General features: G+C 44.9%; 1 pseudogene; it reads right to left on the bottom strand.

The window, feature by feature from the left end:
• Nucleotides 1-112: 112 nt before the first annotated feature.
• Nucleotides 113-1,715, bottom strand: LOC129485408 (Y-box-binding protein 1-like; annotated as a pseudogene).
• Nucleotides 1,716-16,069: the final 14,354 nt, after the last annotated feature.

Below are 16,069 nucleotides of genomic sequence, written 5' to 3' on the forward strand. Positions count from 1 at the left end.
GATTAACAAGGCTTGAAGTGCTGGCATCACAACTCAGCATGAACTAATAACAGAAGGAACTCGTGCAGTTTTGAGGGTGCCCAGTGGAAAGTTCTTTTTATTATTATTATTTAAGACCTTTATTAACAGCTGCGTTCAGTTTGCTGACTTTTTTGAAAAAATCAAGTTGTAAACTTTTATTACAAATTAAAAATGAAGTTCTTAAAAATCTCAACTTGACCAGATATGAAACAATTTAAAAACCTTTAAAGGCGTATTGAGAAAAACCAGGCTTTTTTAAAAAACACGTTTGTTATTACCAAAAAGAGACGCCTTTAGGTAAAAATAATAAAAACCCCATGCTGCATAGATAATACAGATAGTTCTATTTATCTGGTCAACGGGCAAAAAGCAAGCACTTAAGGTCTTCAGCTCCAATCTTTTGTTCATTTCTTACTGCTGGAATTTCATATTTCTTCTGGTTGGATGACTAAACCGGATGATGGTAGAGATGGTAAGCCGGCATTTACTCAGCGCCGCCCTGCTCAGCCTCGGGAGCTGACGAATTCTCAGCTGGTAGATTTTGTCTCTTTGCCATCTTGTGGTTTAGGGTTTTCTGGGCATCTGCATCGGTAATTGAAGTTGCGGCGGTACCGACGTTGAGGTGGCTGCTGACCTTAGGTCTCATCTCCTTGATTTTCTGTATCTTCTTCATTGCCGTCCTCTCTAGGCTGTCTTTGGCAGGGAGGGCCCCTGCGGAATCATGGTCTATATCCCCGATACATATTCTGCCTCACTGGTCTACCTTGTTCTCCTGCACTCTGGTTGTCAGCACCCTCCATCACTTCTCCCTGCACAGGAGGGTTGGAATACTGTGGTCGACGCCCATAGGGTCTCCGCATGTAGTAAGGTGGGAACCTTTGCCTGTGGTAGGGCCGGCATTGTTGGGTCCGGCCTTCGGGAGCACTCTCCGATCCCTCGTTCTTTTCCCTCCTCTCACTATTCTGGTAATTTTGCTGGTAATTGCATGGATGACCCCTACGACGTGGATAGCGTCTATAATGGTTAAGGTCTGCCGCATATTTACTGCCTTGAACTGGCACACCACCAGGAACTGTAACATTTGCTGCCTCCGCACCCTTTTCTCCTTCAATAACATCAAACTCCACAGTCTCTCCATCTTCTACACTGCGAAGGTACTTCCTGGGGTTATTCTTCTTTAGGACAGTCTGGTGTACAAATACATCTTCCTCGGTGTCATTCCTGTTGATGAAACCGTATCCGTTCCTTACATTGAACCATTTTACTGTTCCCAAAACCTTCGTTGCGATGACCTTCCTGTCCCCGCTGGCAGGCGCCGCCGATGTGAGGCCGCCCGGGCCACCGCTCCCTGCGCTGCTGCCCGTAGTGCCGGGATTGGTGTCGGCGGCACGGAGGGCGGGGGCGGCGGGGAGATGGGAGGAGGGCGGCGGGGGGAAGCGGGGGTGGCGGGAGGAAGGGGGGGCGGACGGTTGCTGGATCTTGGCCTCGCTGCTCATGGTTGCGGTGATGTTGACTGGGGCCGGCTGTGGCAGCTGCAGCTCCTCCCGTGTATGACGGTAACTAGGCTGGCAGCGGCGGAGCTGCTCAGGGCTCTCTGGGGTTCGCTCTCCACTCCCGCTACTGATTGAACTCCCCAGTGGAGAGTTCTAAGTGGCATCTCCAGTGTGAGTGGCCTGCAGGCATGGCGCTGGCCACCAGCCAGGAAGGTCTTGGCCTGTTGGCTCGACTGGGTTGTGGGCCACAGAGCAGCCTGGATCCTGAGCTTCAACCCCTGTTTGCTGGAGCTGGTTTTATGAGATGGAGACCACCTGACAGATTTATTTATTTATTTATTTAGAAACGGATTTTTGCTCTTGTCGCCCAGGCTGGAGTACAATGGTGTGACCTCGGCTCACTGCAACCTCCACCTCCAGGTTCAAGAGATTCTCCTGCCTCAGCCTCCCAAGTAGCTGGGATTACAGGCATGCACCACTACACTCTAATTTTCTTTTTGTATTTTTTAGTAGAGATGGGGTTTCACCATCTTGGCCAGGCTGGTCTGGAACTCCTGTCTGTTGTGGGAAGTCAGGGACCCCAAATGGAGGGACTGGCTGAAGCCATGGCAGAACATAAATTGTGAAGATTTCATGGACATTTATTAGTTCCCCAAATTAATACCTTTATGATTTCTTAGGCCTGTCTTTACTGCAATCTCTGAACATAAATTGTGAAGATTTCATGGACATTTTATCACTTCCCCAATCAATACTCTTGTGATTTGCTATGCCTGTGTTTACTTTAATCTCTTAATTCCGTCGTCTTTGTAAGCTGAGGATGTATGTCGCCTCAGGACGCTGTGATGATTGTGTTAACTGCACAAATTGTTCGTAAGCATGTGTGTTTAAACAATACGAAATCTGGGCACCTTGAAAAAAGAACAGGGTAACAGCGATGTTCAGGGAACAAGGGAGATAACCATTAGGTCTGGCTGCCTGAGAGCCAGGCAGAACAGAGCCATATTTCTCTTCTTTCAAAAGCAAATAGAAATATTGCAGAATTCCTTTTCTCAGCAAGGAACAGACCTGAGAAAGAGAATGCATTCCCAAGGGTTGGTCTCTAAGATGGCCTGTCCCTCTAAAATGGAATGTCTTTTACAGTTGCAGATAAGGGATGAAATAAGCCCCGGTCTCCTGTAGCACTCCCAGGCCTATTAGGACGAGGAAATTCCCGCCTAGTAAATTTTTAGTCAGACCGGTTGTCTGCTCTCAAACCCTATCTCCTGATAAGATGTTATCAATGACAATGCATGACCGAAACTTCATTAGTAATTTTAATTTTGCCTAGGTCCTGTGATCTCGCCCTCCCTCCATTTACCTTGTCATATTTTATTACCTTGTAAACCATGTGATCTCTGTGACCCACACCCTATTCGTACACTCCCTCCCCTTTGAAAATCACTAATAAAAACTTGCTGGTTTTGCAGCTTGGGGGGCATCATGGAACCTGCTGACATGTGATGTCTCCCCCAGATACCCAGCTTTAAAATTTCTCTCTTCTGTACTCTTTCCCTTTATTTCTCAGACCGGCTGACACTTAGGGAAGTAGAAAAGAACCTACATGAAATAATGTTGAATTATTGGGGGCGAGTTCCCCTGATACCTGTCCTTAGGTGATCCACCCACCTCGGCCTCCCAAAGTGCTGGGATACAGGCCTGAGCCACTGTGCCTGGCACTGACAGTTGTTTTGAGGGAGGGTCACTGAGTAAGGTGGGATGCAAGTAGCTAGGAGGGCCTCTACTCAGTCATGGGAAGACCTGAGAAACTAAAACTCTGGGCTGGGCCATCTGTCCTTGAGGGCCTGTGCCCACATGCTTCACCCAAGAGTTAGCCCAGAAGCCCCGCTTCAAGAAGGGGAATGACAAGTGGTCAGTGAACATGTGAAAATATTCTAAGCCTCTTTGACAATCCAGTAAACAAAACTACAAGAAAATACCATTTCACATCTACCAGACTGATAAAGATTATGAAGTTGAACAATATCAAGTGCTGGCAAAGATGTCACACAATTAATGAGATGGTCAGTGGTCATGGGAGCATAAATTGGAACATCCACTTTGGAAAACAATTTAGTAATTTAAACATGTTTCTACACTCTGACCCAGAAATTCCACTCCAAGAGCAGCTCTTGTCAATGTACACCAGGAGACATGTACAAGAATGTTTATAGCAGCACCATTCGTAATAGAAACCACTGACAACGGCCCAAATACCAAAAGTAAAATGGATTTTAAAAACTATGGTATATTACACATGAATACTATGAACCATTTCAACAATCAATTGTAGCTACTTGGAACAATATAGGCGAATTTCAAAAACATTGTTTCAAGAGAATATATACTATATGAATCAATATAAAGTTTAAAAACATACCAAACTGAATATATTGTTTACAGATTCAACATATGTAGGAAATCTATCAAGAAATACAAGAGAATGGTAAACACAAAATTCAGCACAGTGTTTGCCTTGGAGGTGGGAGAAAAGGAAATGGGTTTAGGGAGGAATATCCCAGGGACTGCAGGATTCATTCTAATATGATTTTAACTGAGGGGTAGGTTCACAGGTGTTCATCTGATTATGATTCTTTATACTTTATATATTTTAGAAAATTTTTTGATCTGTTCAGCATTTAGTAAAAATAATTTTTCAGCAGTTGAAAAATAGAGTGTGTGGTGCTGAAGGCTATCATCCTTAGCAAACTAACACAGAAACAGAAAACCAAATACCACACGTTCTCACAAGTGGGAGCTAAATGATAAGAACACATTGACATAAAGAAGGAAACAACAGACACTGGGGTCTACTTGAGGGGGGAGGGTGGGAGGAGGGAGAGGAGCAGAAAAAATAACTACAGGATACTGGGCTTAATACCCAGGTGACAAAATAATATGTACAACAAATCCCCTTGATATGTTTACCTATGTAACAAACCTTCACATGTGCCCCCAAACCTAATATAAAAGTTAAAGAAAATAGAGTGGAAACAGGAGATAGAAAATGAATGCTAGGAGACTGAACCAAGTCTGAAACAGAATGTAGCCATGGTACTGGGGACATGTGAGCACTGTATCTCCAGAGGGCAGGCCTACCTTGAGAATGCTGAGCTATCTGGCAGGCCAGAAAAGGCCTGATCATCTGGGAGAACTAGAGGAGATTTTAGGGCTAATGTTTGGGTCCTCGGTGCAACTTTGAACAGAGAGAATGGATAACGCTCTTGTCCTCAAGTCTAGAGGAGGCATTCTGAGGAGGGAAAAGACTTACTCTCTGAAAAGACTTGAAAGCTGTGTGCCCAGGGCAAGGTGAGGTGGCTTATGCCTATAATCTCAGCACTTTGGGAGGCCAAGGCAGGAGGATTGCTTGAGCCCAAGAGTTTGAGACTAGCCTGTAATGCAGGATTTTCTTCTCGGTCACTTTGCAAGCCAGGGACCTCTAGCCTGTGATGCCCTACCCAGGCCTCACTGTCCTGCTACAGGAGACGGCCTGTCCAATTGGCCCACCTGGGCTGAGTCTGGCCTATGCTCCAGTCCTGGAGTTCTTATCCCTAACCCAAGAAGAATGAGGATGCGCTGAGAATAGAAGAGAGAGCAAGGCACGGAGTTTTATTGAGTGACGGAACAGCTCTCAGGGGCCGTGGTGGGGAGGTCAGTCTCCAACCCCAATGGTCAGGTGGTTTCTCCGTGTGCTGCTGGGTCTGGGGCCTTTTATGGACTCAGAATGGGGAGTGTGTGCTAGTTGGTGTGTGAATACGCAAAAAAGGTTAAAGTAAAGACACCACTCAAAGGTGGGCACGAGCATGCAGAAAACCAATTAGGAAAGGGTAGGTATATGTATAATAGGGGAAGGGTGAGGATCAATCAGAGGAAAACATGCCAAATGGGAAGACAAATTCTCAGTCTGGTCTGAGGATTTAACCTGTAGCTTGGCTTTCAGGCTTTAAACTGTCTTTGGCTTGGAGGCGGGGTTTCACAATTGACTTACCTCTATCTGCCCAGGTATTTGGCTGCCTCCTGTTGCTATCACCTAGCCAACATGCAAAACCCCATCTCTACTAAAAATACAAAAATTAGCCAGCTGTGGTGGTACACACCTGTAGTCCCAGCTACTCGGGAAGCTGAGTCATGAGAATCGCTTGAACCTGGGAGGTAGAGGTTGCAATGAGCTGAGATTGTGCCACTGTACTCCAGGCTGGGCAACAGAGCAAGACTGTCTCAGAAAGAAAACAAAATAAAATAAACAAACAAAACCATGTGCCCAAATCTGCGCCACTGGCTTGGGTTTGTAAGAAGAAGGGTCTTTCAGAAGGATGTTGGAGACTGTTCTATAAACTTTTTAATAGCAGAATACTTAAAAAAAAAATCATAGGTGGAATCTCTTCCCATTACCCCTGTCCACAAATACATATACAACAGATAAAAGAGCACTACACTGGAATTCACATAGAATAAGATCACATTTTTTTTTTTTTTTTTTTTTTTTTGAGACTGAGTCTGTCACCCAGGCTGGAGTGCAATGGTGCATGTCGGCTCACTGCAAACTCCTCCTCCCAGGTTCAAGTGATTTTCCCACCTCAGCCTCCCAAGTATCTGGGATTAGAGGCACCTGCCATCATGCCCAGCTAATTTTTGTATTTTTGTAGAGATGGGGTTTCACCATATTGGCCAGGGTGGTCTTGAACTCCTGACCTCAGGTGATCCGCCAGCCTCAGCCTCCCTAAATGCTGGGATTACAGGCATGAGCCGCCACACCTGGCAGCAAGATCACATTTTCTAAGCTCCCTTGTATTGTATCTTTCTTACAGAAGCATGACTGGCTGCCTGTGTGATCATGGTGACAGCGTTAACTGGAGCCTGGGGAGCTCTGATGCAGGGACAGAACTCAGCTGACAAAGCTGATGCATTGCTCTGGTGCCTGCGGATCCGAGGGCCCTCTCTGAAGCCTGGTTCCCGATGGGTTCCGGGGAGAGTTTGAAAACTGCTGATGTGGATGTTATTCTTCAGTGGTTTTTGTTTTGGGGTTTTTTTTTTTTTTTTTTTTTTTTTGACCCACTCCTCTGAGGACTTGCTTTACTTTCAGTGGTAGAAGGGAGAGTAAAGCATAAACAGGAAGACCCAAATTATGTGCCCCTCCTTCAAATTCTGGCTCTCTAAGTGTTTGATCCTGCAGGGTTGACCAAAGCTGTATGATCGCTTGGGAAAGCGGCTCTGGCTCTGCTTAGCGGCCAGTACAGCAGAGGCCCGGCAATGACAACGGGGATGAGAAATGGAGGTGGAGGCTGCACCAGTGACAGTGACTATGAGAAGCAGGAGACCACAGGCCTGGGGAGGAGGATGCGAGCCACAGCAGACAAAGGGGGCTCCTTTACGGTCTGCTGTCATGATATCCTTCGACTTGCCCAAGGCCAGTGTGGCCTAAACAAAACAAAGTGGAAAAAATGTAAGGAACATTCCTTAATAAGGGAGAGAAGACAAAGTCCTGGTCCCTTGCATACAGTGGTTTCTGCTCAGTGCTATAAAGCACAAGACATTTGGTCTTCTCCTTGAGAACGTCATATATTATTTTTCTGAGACAGTCTTGCTCTGTCGCCCAGGCTGGAGCGTAGTGGTACCATCTCGGCTCACTGCAACCTCCGCCTTCCAGGTTCAAGTGATTCTCCTGCCTCAGCCTCCTGAGTAGCTGGGACTATAGGCATACACCACCACGGCCCGGCTAATGTTTGTATTTTTTTGTAGAGATGGGGTTTCTCCATGTTGCCTAGACTGGTCTCAAACTCCTAAGCTCAAGTGATCCGCCCACCTTGGCCTCCCAAAGTGCTGGGATTACAGGTGTGAGCCACCGCACCTGGCCTATTTTTTATTTCTATTGAGACAGGGTCTTGCTCTGTCACCCAGGTTGGAGTACAGTGGTGTGATCACAACTCAAGCTCAACCTCTTGAACTTAAGCAATCTTCCTGCCTCAGCCTCTGGAATAGGTGTGACTACAGGCATGCACCACCATGCGCAGCTAATTTTTTTTTTTTTGTAGGGTTGGGGTTTCACTATGTTGCCCAGGCTAGTCTCAAACTCCTGGACTCAAACAGTCCTCCCACCTAGGCCTCCCAAGTGCTGGGATTACAGGTGGGAGCCACTGCACCTGGCTGAGAACATATTTACTTACTCTTCAGGAGTTACTTGGTCCCTGAATAGCTCTGCTCTTTGTACTCTGGAACCTCAAATGACACTGAAACTGCAATAATCTGATTTCCTCTGGCTATGAAGTTAGGCTGAGGAGAGCACAGTGAGCCCTGCTGACCTCTTGCCAAGTTTCTGGTTGTTTTCTTTTCCAACAAGGCTAGATCCTTTCTCCATCAGAGGAACAACACTGTGTGCTCAGCCCTCTCTCAGCGCAACTCAGATGGTGCCCTGCATCTCCCATTGCCCTGGAAATCACGCTGAAGAGAAGTGTCCAGATGCCACCTAGTGGAGTTAGCTAGTCTCTGTTGGTGCCATCTGTTAATAAACCAAATTGGGCTTAATGAATCATCTTCAGCATCCTCATAGCGCTGCTCCTTCCACAACTTGTCCTTCACCTCCTCATCACTCTTAATATTATGACTAATACTTTTAGTGGTTGTAGGGTGGCTCTGGGTGGGGGGCATTCATGCTGTGGTTCTCACTCCAGGCAACAACTTAGAACTACCTGGGAGCCTTTAAAAAGTACTGATATCTGTGCCCATTTCAGGCCATGAAACACAATCTCCTGGGATGGGGCTGGGATGTTGGTGGTTTTGCTGTTGTTGCTTTAACAGCTCTATTGAGGTATAATTAACATTTGATAAAGTGCACATTTTTAAAGTGTTCTATGTGGTAACTTTGTATACAGCCATGAAATCATCACTACAGCAAGATAATGAACATTCATTCCTTAACCCCATCCCCAGGCAACCACTGACCTATTACCTGTAACTAGAGATTTGTTCGTAAATGGAACCATAGTATGTAGTCTTTTTTTTTTTTTTTTGTCTGGCTTCTTTCCCTCAACATAATTTTTTGAGATTCATCCATGTTGCTATATGTATTTTCATTCATTTTTATTCCTGAGAAGGATTCCACTGAATGTATATATGAGAATTTGTTTACCCACTTACCTGTTGATGCACATTTGGGTTGTTTTTAGTTTTGGACTATTGCAACTAAAGCCACTATGAATATTCATATACATGGATATACAATTTCATTTATCTCGGGGAAATACCCAGGAGTGGAATGGCTGGATGGTTGGTACTTAACCTTTTTTTTTTTTTTTTTTTTTTTTAACAGTCTCACTCTGTCATCCAGGCTGGAATGCAGTGGTGTAATTAAGGCTCACTGCAGCCTGGACCTCCTGGACTCAAGTGATCCTCTCAGCTCAGCCTACCAAGAATCTGGGACTACAGGCGTGTGCCACTATGCCCAGCTAATTTTTTTTTTTTTTTGTAGAGACTAAGTCTCACTATGTTGCCCAGGCTGGTCTTAAATTCCTGGACTCAAGTGATGTGCCTGTCTTGGCCTCCCAAAAGAGCTGGGATTACAGGTGTGAGCCACCATGCCCGGCTTTTATTTTTTTTATTTTTATTTATTTATGAGACAAGGCCTCACTCTGTTGCCCAGGCTTGAGTACAGTGGCACAATTATGGCCCACTGCAGCCCAACTGAACTCCTGGGCTCAAATAATCCTCCTGCCTTAATCTCCCAGGTAGCTAGGAGTACAGACATATGCCACCACACCTGGCTAATTGAAAAAAAAATTTTTTAAGAGATGGGGCCTTTTTTTTTTTTTTTTGAGATGGGGTCTTGCTCTGTCACCCAGGCTGGAGTGCAGTGGCGTGATCTCGGCTCACTGCAAGCTCCGCCTCCCGGGCTCACACTATTCTCCTGCCTCAGCCTCCCAAGTAGCTGGGACTACAGGCGCCTGGCACCACTCCTGGCTAATTTTTTGTATTTTTAGTAGAGACAGGGTTTCATCGTGGTCTTGATCTCTTGACCTCGTGATCCGCCCGCCTTGGCCTCCCAAAGTGCTGGGATTACAGGCGTGAGCCACCGCGCCTGGCTGAGATGGGGTCTTGCTATGTTGCCCAGGCTGGTCTCAAATTCCTGGCTTCAAGCAGTCCTCCCGCCTCAGCCTTCCAAACTGCTGGGATTACAGGCATGAGCCGTTGTGCCCGGCCATGTGTTTAACTTCCTTTTTTTTTTTTTTTTTTTTTGAGACAGAGTCTCGCTCTGTCGCCCAGGCTGGAGTGCAGTGGCGCGATCTCGGCTCACTGCAAGCTCCGCCTCCCGGGTTCACGCCATTCTCCTGCCTCAGCCTCTCCGAGTAGCTGGGACAACAGGCACCCGCCACCACGCCCGGCTAATTTTTTGTATTTTTAGTAGAGACGGGGTTTCACCGTGGTCTCGATCTCCTGACCTCGTGATCTGCCCGCCTCGGCCTCCCAAAGTGCTGGGATTACAAGCGTGAGCCACCGCGCCCGGCCCGTGTTTAACTTCTTAAGAAACTGTTTTCTGGAGTGGCTATACCATTTTGCATTCCCAAGCTGATAAGCATTAAAAGCTTCCCACATGATTCTAATGGACAACCAGACCTGAGTCCCTGCATTACTCCAAGCTGGGTGGGTTGAGACGAAGGGCTGGGCAGCGTTTGATCAGGAGTCCACAAGAGTTTGAGAGTACACAGCTTATGCTTGGTGTAGACTTACTGTGATTCTCGACCCAGCACAAACACTGCAGTCTCCTGGGAAGGCTTTTCGAAAATGCAGCATATCCCACTGCTTCATTTGACTAGCCTAAAAAAGAGAAAGAAATGTAAAAAAGGAAAATGCAGTGTCTGCTCCCTCTTCCCCCAGAGAGTCTGATAAAATTGCTTTGCTCTGAAAGTGGGAGTGTGGGCCTGTTTCAGTCATCAGTTTATTAACAGCTCCCCCACAGAGTTCTAGGGCATAGAGTGACCAACTGTCCTGATTTGTTATGGAGGGAGGGGTTTCCAGTGCCATGAAACTTTCAGTGATAAAACTGGAAAAATCCTAGGTAAACTGGAACACTTGGTCACCCTACGTATGGACCACCAGCATAAAGATGTTGGGCTTTAGTGTCAGGTAGACTTGTCAGTCTGCCTGTCAGCCTTGAGTTATAGCTCAGGGTGTGTGTGTGTGTGTTGGCAGGGGAGGGAATTGTATAAGAGGGAAAGTGAGGAGACATGAGTGTCCAGAATAGATGGGGGCCTGATTTCCTCTCTCCATTTTTTGTTTCAACGAGGAACAAGTCAGAGATGGCTCAGCTAGGAGTTTTGGTTGCTATTAAAAAGGAGGGAAAAAAATATAAAGGGTAATTTCCTGAGAAAACAGGCAGTGTGCCGTAATGGCGTTTGGAGCCACACTGCCTCACTTCCAATCCCAGTCTTACCACTGCCCATTAACTGTGTCACCTGGAACAAAAAGCTAGATTCTCTGCCTCAGTTTCCTCATGGATATAATGGGGATAATATGTCTACCTCACAGGGGTTGTCTTCAGGACCGAATGAACCAAGATATGTAAAGCTCTTAAAATGGTGCCAGGCATGTACTAAATGTGTGCCATTATCATCTTAGTCTTGTTAAAATGAGAGGAACAGAAAAATCCCTATAGTCTGTATAACCTATGTCCATAGGCTGTCCTGCTTGGTTTCTTATGGAAATGTTTTTGGAGTAACATTTCAGATTCTGTGTGTGTGTGGTTTTTTCTGGTCCCAGGGTCTCACTCTTTACCTAGGCTGGAGTGCGATGGTCCAATCACAGCTCACTGCAGCCTTGACCTCCCAAAACACCACCATGCCTGGCTAATTAAAAAAATTTTTTTTTGCAGAGATAGAAGTGTATGTTGCCCAGGGTTGTCTTGAACTCCTGGTCTCAACTGATCCTTCTGCCTCAGCCTCCCTAAGTGCTGGGATTACAAGTGTGAGCCACTGCACCCAGCCTTGTGTTGTGTTTTTTCAAAACTATAGACACTTGGTTCTATGTGGCAATGTAAGAGGAAGGCAAGATATTTATTATATGCTTAATATTCTTGTGCAAATCATAAGGGAGACATAAGTTTAGAATGTGATTTTACTTTCACCAAGTTGTTTCATTGGTGAGTTGCCTTTTTTTTTTTTTTGTGATGGAGTCTCGCTCTGTCTCACCCAGGCAGGAGTGCAGTGGTGCAATCTCAGCTTACTGCAGCTTCCGCCTCCTGGGTTCAAGCGATTATCTTGTTTCAGCCTCCCAAGTAGCTGGGACTACAGGCGTGTGCCACCATACCCAGCTAATTTTGTATTTTTAGTAGAGATGGAGTTGTGCCATGTTGGCCAGGCTGGTCTCGAACTCCTGACCTCAGGTGATCCACCCACCTTCACCTCCCAATGTGCTGGGATTACAGGCATGAGCCACTGTGCTCAGCCAGTGAGCTGCATTTCTAAAGTTAAAAAAACTAACCAAGAACGTAGACTAATACTGACAACTGTTAGAACTCAAATCTCAAAAGTTCCATCTCAGTCTTTGTAAAATAACATTTAACATCTGAGGCAGTACAAGATGGACTCAAAAAGTATATCCAGCCTTTGCTCATTCTTCATAGACCTAAAAAAGCAAACATGCTTAAAACATTTTAAAACACTAAATTCATTTTACCAAACATGAAAGCGTAGAAAACATGGCCACAGTATGAAGGACGGCAGGACAAGGTTGGGATTGTGGACCTATGATACCCCTTTACAGTACTTCATTAAAAAACTTGCTTCTCCCGATGCTAATATCTCATAACTGCAGAATCAGGAAATTGACATTGCTACAATGCTATTAACTCAGCTGTAGATCTGATTTGGATTTCACCAGTTTTTACATGCACTCTTTTTATCTTGTTTCATTTTTGAGGCTACTTCTGAATTTCAGAACATCATATTAGAAACTGAGCCTAAATTTGGCTCCCATCACACTGGCTAGTTCTGTTTAAGCTTTAATTAGGTCCACCAAATTGAAGCCCAGAACAAAATTTATGAACACCAACACTCTTTGATCTTCTATATTATTTATATGAAAGGTGACCACAGAGGATCTCCTATTTACACAAGTTACATGGGGAAGTCAAGGACCCTTTCCCAAGAGGCTTCTCCACTTACTAGCTGTTATGATCTTGAACAAATTACCCGATCTCTTTAAACTTTGGTTTTCTCACCTGTAAAATGGAGATAATAATCTTACGTACCTCAAAGTTATTTTGAGGATTAGAAAAAATGTGAAACACATGATCAATAACGTTATCACCACTGCCACCACCAGGGGTATCCTGGCCCTTTAGCCCATTTCTTGATATCAGAGCAGTGCCGGTACTGCTTAGAGCTGGGAGTCTGCCCTGGGTGCAGACTAGAAGTCTTTGCTCTCCTGGCAGATGGCGAGGTGGAAGGGTGTACTTTCTCATAGCTGGGATGATGGCCAGGTGGCACGCAATCCTGTCTCTTCCCTGGCTGAAACTGAGAATGCATTTCCCAAAATGCTACTGTATTGATATTAGACTTCAGGTGCATCATGGGGCCTTTATGGGTTGTCCTGCAACCTAATCACCCTTGATTTTACATTTAAATGAAGATTATATTAGGTTGCAAATGTAACAGTTGGAGCATAGCCCACATAGTGGGGATCACTTATACGAGAAAGACAGATAGTTACTCGTATATTATTTTTGAAACTAAGACATCACTTTGCCTGAATACCCTTTTCAAGCAGAAATATGGTTAAAAGTTAAAAATGGTAAAATTTTTAGTATTGAGTGTTGGTCACTTCCAAATGACAGCCAAGTTCTCACCGTTGGCTCTAGGGGATACATTATTTCACACAGTCGAACATGAATTAACATAGTATTGCTGGTCATAGTATGTCTGCTGCATTGGACAGAATCGGCAGTATACTGGAGCTGGTTTTATACTGGAGCTGGTTTGCACGGCCTCAGGAGGATCGATGGTGTCTCTTTTTAGCTCTGTGTTCAGTGAGGACAGGCTGCTGCTAGATTGCTATTAGCCATGGTGGGCATATTTCTGTCACAGAAATTCACAGATGCTTTCCCTCTCACCCCCCAAAGGCTGTTGTTTCACATTTACCAGCACACCACTAGCTCCTTCATTGTTCACTCAACAATCATTTGTTGTATGCCAACTGTATGCCTGACGCTATTTAGGAACTGAACAACACTGAACAAGACAGCCCAGGTCCTTCCCTCTTGGAATTTTAAGGTGATCACTAAAGACAAATTTGATGTTCACAGAAATATGAAATATACATATTTTTGGAATGAAAAATCCCCAGAATGTCAATGTAACCCATATGGTAATCCACACCAAGCTTTACAATACAAAATCTCCCTTGGAAAATTGAAGCAGATTGCTTTTAAAGCCATCCGAGGCATTCCCTTTTTAACCATTCCCAGAGAAATAGATTCCACAACTTTTCACTGTAATTATTTTTTATCACTTTCAGTTTTTCTCTGGTCCTGTATCCATCCAGTCTCTTTAAGCTTCGAAGCACAGGGCCAAACACTGTACTTTGGTAAACATGAAGGTAAGATCACCTAATGGCTCCCCTATATTTCTTCTTTCTTTTTTAAAATATAGACAAGATCTTGTTATGTTGCCCAGGCTGGTCTCAAGCGATCCTCTTGCTTCAGCCTCTCAAAGTTTTGGGATTACAAGTGTAAGCCACTGTGCCTGGCCTCTATTTTTTTTTAATGTTTTTGCTTCCTTTGTTATTTTCATTTATTTTCTAAGGATATGTTAAATTCCCTGAAGAGCATTTAAATACAAATGCCTGGATTCCTACTCCCTCTGTAAATGCTGATTCAACTGGATTATGGTACAGCCCAGGCAACTGGTAACTTCTTATTTTTTATTTATTTATTTTATCTATTTATTTTTTTGAGATTGTGTCTCGCTCTGATGCCCAGGCTGGAGTGCAGTGGCGCGATCTCGGCTCACTGCAAGCTCTGCCTCCTGGGTTCACGCCATTCTCCTGCCTCAGCCTCCCAAGTAGCTGGGACTACAGGCACCCGCCACCACGCCCGGCTAATTTTTTGTATTTTTAGTAGAGACGGGGTTTCACCGTGTTAGCCAGGATGGTCTCTATCTCCTGACCTCGTGATCCACCTGCCTCAGCCTCCCAAAGTGCTGGGATTACAGGCATGAGCCACCGTGCCTGGCTGGTAACTTATTTTTTAATGCTTCATAATTTTTAATTAAAAATTTAAAAATAGGCCTGATATCCTTGAATCCTGAACCTCTGAGTGTTCCATTTAATTTCATCAGAAAATAACCCTCCAGTTCCATGCTAGGGGCTGGGGGAAGTCACCACTGGGCTGCATAGGTGAAGGGGACTTGTGGGGGTCCAACAAACTCATGTGAGACTTTCAAACCCCCTTCTCCATTTTCAACATCTTGTTACACCCCATCCTCTGTGGTACCTACTGCCTCTGGGAGATGGGAGGAGAAAATGGGCCTCTCATCAGTATTCTCCTCAGACTACTTTAACTTTCTTCTTCTGATAAGATAATTATCACTCCAAGTCTGCCATTTGCCTTTTGTATGTGTATAAACTTTCAAATTTAAGAGTACATAATAAAATGAACGTATCTTAAGTATATAACCTGATAAATATTTCACAAATGATTAGATTCATTTAACAAGCTCCCAGGTCAAGATACAGAGCATTTCCAGCACTGCGGAAATCTCTCTTGTGCCCCCCAAAGGTAACCACTGTTCTATAAATCAGTCTGTTTGTATTCATGGCTTTAATTCACCAAAGTTACTTTGAATGCCAATTCATTAGTTAAAATGTTAAACAATGCTGGGCTCAGCATGGGCCTGGCAGGAACATCCTCCCAGTGCTGGAAGGTGAGCACGGACTTGGAGGCTCCCTCTCCGGGTCTGTCCTACAGCAGAGTCAGCTGGTCCTCTTCTCCATGTGGAACATCTAGCCCATGTCAAAATGTTCTCAGTTTATTGAGTTGCACAGAACCAAAAGATGTGTACAAATTGAAAACAAAAACCTGCCTCTGATTCTTTCCAAAAGAAAAGCTCCAGGATCCCCGAGAGTTTCCCTGCCCATGCCCTTCTGTTCCCTGGGGCTCTCCTTTGCCCTATTCCAATAATATGCAAGAATTATTACCCTCCTCCCCTAGCCTGCAAGTCGTGTTTGGATTGAGGAACATGGAAGAGATTTTTGGTGTACAAAGGAGACTAAAGTTTGGCTACGAAATCAGTAAGGTAAGTGAAGTAGGTTGAGAGAAAATGAAAATTCTAATATAGACTTTAGAAGCTCCTATTTTTTTTTTTTGAGATGGAGTCTCGCTCTGTTACCCAGGCTGGAGTGCAGTGGTGCAATCTCAGCTCACTGCAATCTCTGCCTCCCAGGTTCAAGCGATTCTCGTGCCTCAGCGTCCTGAGGTAGCTGGGACTACAGACACGTACCACCATGCCCAGCTAATTTTTGTATTTTTA

This window comes from Symphalangus syndactylus, chromosome 6 (genome assembly GCF_028878055.3).
Source record: "Symphalangus syndactylus isolate Jambi chromosome 6, NHGRI_mSymSyn1-v2.1_pri, whole genome shotgun sequence".
NCBI classification, from domain to species: Eukaryota; Metazoa; Chordata; class Mammalia; order Primates; family Hylobatidae; genus Symphalangus; species Symphalangus syndactylus.